The sequence below is a fragment of the Myotis davidii genome, unplaced genomic scaffold (genome assembly GCF_000327345.1).
Source record: "Myotis davidii unplaced genomic scaffold, ASM32734v1 scaffold544, whole genome shotgun sequence".
NCBI lineage: Eukaryota > Metazoa > Chordata > Mammalia > Chiroptera > Vespertilionidae > Myotis > Myotis davidii.
In genome coordinates this window covers 2,138,561-2,144,846 of record NW_006297018.1, presented here as the reverse complement: position 1 = coordinate 2,144,846, position 6,286 = coordinate 2,138,561, and the positions used below count along the sequence as shown (strand labels likewise).

Here is a 6,286-nt window from a genome sequence, read left to right as displayed (position 1 = left end):
ATGAAAGTATTAGGCATTTAGGGAAATGGAAGCTTTGATATAGAGTGAAAAGCTTGAAACTGTAAAAACTAAAAAAGATTGAATGAAGACGCAAGGGTCAAAACACAATATTAAGGGAAATTTATTAGAAGAAATCTCCCCAAGTTTTTCCACTTTGTGAAAGACACATATTTCAACACCATTTTTGACTTCCTTCTATGGAAACTAAGGCTTTAGCTCTCATTCCCACCACTTTCCCACTGTGCATCTACAACTTTCTCATCCCATGTCCTCTCAAGTTTTGGTTAGATTAATTTTTATGTTTAGTCTTCCTGAAGTTTCCTTATTTTCCAAGTAAGACATAGAGAGAAGACCAACCCCCATCCCCAAAATGGACCGATCCCGCCACAGTCCCCGTTAATCCAAGGAAGCCTGGAGCAGTCCAGAGAGGTGGGTACCACAGGTTGGCGTGGCACCTCTGTGGACGTGGCTGGGCATTTGGGCGTGGCATGTGGGCAAGCAGCTGTGTCTATTGGTATCAGGTGCCTGACAAGGGCCCTTGTGGCTTCGCTCACAGATGTGGTTAAGGAGCAGGTCTGTGGTGCACTCCAGCGCTGGAGGCAGCAGGCTCCTGCTCGGATGGGGAGAAGCAGCCCAGCACGTGCGCCTGCGCTGCATCCGGGTGTGTAGGGCTCCCAGTGCCCACCGATGCCCACCGGCAGCCATGGCATTGCATTGGAGTTGAGGCAGCTAATGCAGGAATGAACTTCAGAGCCAGTTTTCCCAGGGGCTTGTCCAGGTCATCATGCACCAGGTAAACCTCCTCAGCAGTCAGCCCCAATGGCCCGGACCATACTGCGCCCGTTGGCATTCATGAGCCACCACAGCTGAAGCAGGACAAGCTGGGCATCCCCGAGTGTGGCTAGGGCGAGGTCGGTGGCGCAAAAGCAGCCAGGGGCCCAGCTCTCCGCTACACCCAACCGCCGAGCCAGCTGCCCCAGCACCACCATCCCCACGCCGTGCCACGTGCTGGGCAGTCTGGGGTTCCCCAGGCCGGACACCAGCCACTGCTTCCTCCGGAGCCGGGGTTCCAAAACGCAACCATGCAAGGCTGGACTCAGCAGCAGCCCTGCAAGGCAGAGGCCAGGCGGCCAGCAGCGTGCTGTTCCCATCACACCCCAGATTAATTTTAAGTGTTTATTCGGACTGTGTACACACTGAGTCATGTAGTATGCTATATCAGTTATTAATTCACCCCAACCAATTACCCCAAACTCAGCAGCTTAAAACAATAAGATTTACCTCACTGTTTCAGAGGTTCAAGTATAGTTTAGCTGGAACATTTGACTCAGGGTTTCTCACAGGCTGCCATAAAGACAGCTGGCCAGGGCTGTGGTCATGACAAGGATCAATCCAGAGGGTTGAGTGATTTCCTGGGATTACTTCACTGATGAATCCCTCTCCTCCATTTTCTCTCCTTGCTTTCTCTATTCCTGTTATTTAGATACTAGAGCCCCGGTGCACGAATTTGTGCCGGGCTGGGGTCGGGGAGGGGAGGGGAGTCCCTTCAGTCCAGCCTGCACCCTCTCTAATCCCTTGGGGGATGTCCGACTACTGGTTTAGGCCCAATCCCAGGGCAGTCGGACATCCCTCTCACAATCCTGGACTGCTGGCTCCTAATTGCTCACCTCCCTCCTGGCCTGGTCACCCCAGGCAGCCTGATGTTCAGTCGTTTGGTTATCCCCCACTAACCCCCCTGCCGGCCTGGTTGTAGGCAGCCATCTTGTGAGGGTGTGAGGGTTAATTTACATATTACCTCTTCATTATATAGGATTGGGTCCACTGGATTGATCCTCTAATATTCTTTTCTCTCCTATGCTCAATCTCTTTATTATATTTACTTTATAAGATATTTCCTCAATTTTGTGTTTCTGCAATCCTATTTTAATTTTTAAGAATTCTTTTCTTTTTCTTTGAGTGTTATTTCTACATAGGACATTTTCTTGTTTAGCTCTCTGAAGCTGTGAGTAATAGCTCCTCTGTTTTCCACTTGTTCTTTTTCCATTTATTTGATTTGGCTTCTATTTTTCTCGTTAGAGGTTTTCTTCAGTTGTCTGGTCATCTATTACTGTTTTCTAATGACTTGGAGTGGAAGACCATAGTGTTGAGAGAGATTGTGTGCATGAGGATGGAGTGTGTTAACTGAGCTTTAGAGAAGGGCAGGATGGCTGAGTTCTTGAGTTTGGGAATTCCCTTGGTTGTCTTGCTCTCCTGTCTTCTTGGCTTGGAGCAGAGTTCACAAGAAACTCTATTGTCTGGGCCTACAGACCTGCTTCTGAGAGTTAAATAGGGAAGGTGGGGTGAGGCCTCAGCATATGTATAGACCCACCTATCCCTTTCATCTTTGCCTCTAGTATTCCCCAGATACTAACATGCAAGGAGAAATGATTTATTAGAATACATATGAAAAGGCAGCTGCTCCTGCCATTTATGTAGGACCATTGAAGTCTCATTAGGTACCTTTCAGTCTGTCCTTATCTTCGGTGGTAGTTGGGGTTTAGCACAGATGTGAATGATTTGGACTTGGGCACACTCTGTCCCTTCCTCCATTTGCCTCATTGTTTATGTTTAGAGGCCTGGCCTCCAGATAAGATGTATTGTGTCTCCCTCCACAGTCTGCTTGCTGATTCATAGGGCAAACAATACGCCACTGATAGCTTGGGGCCTTGAACTAGATTAGTCATTTATCTGATTTGCCATTTATCTCCTGTAGTAGAGGGGGGAAGAATTATAACACAAACTAGGGGTCCAATGCATGAATTCGTGCACCTTGAAAGGAACTGAAGGACAGTACTGCTGCTACTATTATTAACATCGCTGAGACCCTGTCTGTCTACACCATGAGTGTATTTTTCAGGAGTTGTCATTTTGCTTCCCCTACTCCCACTTTTTTTTTTGTAGCTATTATGATAGGTTCAAATAAACCACTATGTGTTCTAAATTTTCTTTATCAATAAGATACGGGCAGGCTTAATGGATTCCCCAAGTAGAAGACCTTCCAGCTCAAGGAACAAACAAATTAGTAGATATTAAAACTGCCTAATATCAAAAGGTACTAATGGCAATATCATTTCTGCTCTGGGAATGTGAATGCTAATATTATCATACTTGAGTAATAAATTTTAAAAAATCACCTCTAAGTACTACAGCCTCAAAATTAGTTACCTTTATCATTTGCTAGACTTTAATACCTTAGCTAAATCAAATATGTTTTTCCTCAAAAGCTAATATTTTTTAAACAAACTTATTGAGCTATATAATTCGTGTACCACCAAATTTACCCTTTTAAAAAATGCAATTTAATATTTTTTGTACAGAGTTTAGCAACTACCACCATAATCTAATTTTAGAACATTTTTATCACCCTTAAAAGATGCTCTGTGTCCATTTGCAATCTCTCCCTATTCCCCTAATCCCATTCCTAAGAAACCACTAATCTATCTGTCTCTATAGATTTTCTTTCATAAGAATGGAATCATCTGATAAGTGGTCTTTCATGACTGGCTTCCTCCACTTAAGCATAGAGTTTTTGAGTTTCAGCCACATTGTAGCATGTTTCAGCATGCCTTTCCTTTTTATTGCCAAGTAGTATTCTGATGTATGGATATACCACATTTGTATATCCATTCACCAGTTGATGAACATTTGGGTTATTTACAACTTTTGGCTATTAAGAATAATGCTGCAATAAAGCTTGGTGTACAAATCTTCATGTGGACATGTTTTCATTGCTCTTAGGTAGATACCTATGAGAGATATTGAGTCATATGGTAATTATATGTTTAACATTAAACTGCCAAACTGTTTCCTAAAGTAGTTGTGCCATCTTAAATTCTTATCAGCAGTGTATGGTGGTTCTAATTTCTCCACATCTTTGTCAACACTTGTTCGTATTTTTAATTTCAACCATACAGTACATATGAAGTGGCATCTCATTGTGGTTTTATTTGCCTTAACCTAATGATTGAGTGTCTTTTCATGTACTTATTAAATATTTGTGTATATTCTTTAGAGAACTGTCTATTCCAGTGATGGCAAACCTTTTGAGCTCAGTGTGTCAGCATTTTGAAAAACACTAACTTAACTCTGGTGCCGTGTCACATATAGAAATTTTTTGATATTTGCAACCATAGTAAAACAAAGACTTATATTTTTGATATTTATTTTATATATTTAAATGCCATTTAACAAAGAAAAATCAACAAAAAAATGAGTTCGCGCGTCACCTCTGACACGTATGTCATAGGTTCACCATCACTGGTCTATTCAAATCCTTTGCTTGCTTGCTTATTTATTTACTCATTTATATTTTAATTTATTTCAGAGAGAAAGGGACAGGAGAGATAAAAACATCAATGATGAATGAGAATCATTGATCAGCTGCCTCTTGCAATGCCTCCTACTGGGGATCAAACCTGCAACCCATGCATGTGCATGTGCCCTGACTGGGAACCTGGTTCATGGATAGAAACTCAACCACTGAGCCACATCAGCTGGACTCATTTTTAAATTGGGTTATTTGTCTTTTTCTTGTTGAATCATAAGAGTTATTTATTTTCATATTTTTATTTTTAATTAATTAATTATTAATTTATATAATTCTTTATTGTTGAAAGTATTACATAAGTCCTTTCTTCCCCCCCCATAAACCCCCATTAGCTCTCTCCCCTCCTGCCCCAGGCCTTCAGCACCCATAAGAGTTACTTATATGCTCTGGATACTAAGCTCTTATTGGACATGTGATTTGCAAATATGTTTCCAAGTCTGTTGGCTGTCTTTCACTTTCTTGATGATGTTGTTTGAAGCACAAACATTTTTAATTTGATGACATCTAATTTATCAATATTTTTCTCTTATCATTTGTGTTTTTGATGTCATGTCTAAGAAATCATTGCCTAACCCAAGATCATGAAGGTTTATTCTCATATTTTCTTCTCAATTTTATAGTTTTATTTCTTTCATTTAGGTCTGTGATCCATATTGAGTTAATTTTTTATATGGTGTGAGGTAGGGGTCCAGAGTCATCCTTCTGCATGTGGAATATCCATTGTTCTCAGCACCATTTGTTAAAAAGATTGTTCTTTTTCCATTGAATTATTTTGACAGCTTTGTTGAAAATCAGTGACCACTAATGTAAGGGCTTATTTCTGAATTCTCTATTCCATTGATTTATATGTCTATTCTTATGCTAACACCACACTGTTTGGTAATTGCAGTTTTGTAGTAAGTTTTGAAATAAGGGAATGTAAGTCCTCTAACTTAATAGTTCTTAAAAAATGGTGCTATTTTTAAATAAAGGATTGTTTGTCATACAATTTGACCATGTATTTTTTGTTTTGCTTTTTTGTTTCTTTTTTTAGAGAGGAAGGGAGATGGAGAGTGAGATAGAAACATCAATGATGACAGAGAATCATTGATTGGCTGACTCCGGCATGCCCCAGACTGGAGATTGAGCCTTCAACCAGGGCATGTGCCCTGACCAGGAATCGAACCATGACCTCTTGGTCATAGGTTGATGCTCAACCACTGAGCCACACTGGCTAGTCTTGATCATGTATTTGTAGACACTTTTAAATTTTGAAAGGCTCATAGATATCAGTTATATTCTTCTGTGGAGGTAAAAGCTTTTACATACCCAGCTGTTAACAATAAGAAAATCATATAACATGTTTTCTTATATATTTTTAATGGGCATGGGCAGGTTGTGGAGACCCAGAAGAACCATATTTCAGAAGTTTGATTTGCTTAACATTTAGCTAGCAACTCCTTCATGTTATGGTCTGTGCTGGAAGCCTGGGTGAGAAAGATAAATGGGGCAGAGCTCCTTACTACACTGTGAGCATTCAGGATGCTCACGGTATAGCAAGGAACCAGTCAGAATGTGATTTCTGACTTTCTGGAAATTGTCAACTTATACTTCCTCACTTTATAGATATGTAAAGGAGGCCTAGAGAGATTTGTGTGAAAGCAGTAGTATCCACACAAGTAAATAATTGTGAGCACAGTGCCTTGACATCATAGGCCATCAGAAAATATTTGCCACACGAAATCTCAGACATCTCTTGTAGCAATATGTTTACAGATACATCTAGGGCAGAGGAAACAAGGAGAAAATAAATAAATGGGACTACATCAGAATAGAAAGCTTCTGCATAGCAAAAGAAGCCATCAGCAAAATAAAAAGGGAAACCACTGTATAGGGGAACATATTTGGCTATGATACATCTGATAAAGGGTTAATATCCAA

The 6,286-nt window shown here is 40.8% G+C and overlaps 1 pseudogene; it reads right to left on the bottom strand.

The window, feature by feature from the left end:
• Positions 1–396: 396 nt before the first annotated feature.
• LOC102775282 lies at positions 397–1,151 on the bottom strand (annotated as a pseudogene).
• Between the last annotated feature and the right edge of the window lie 5,135 nt (positions 1,152–6,286).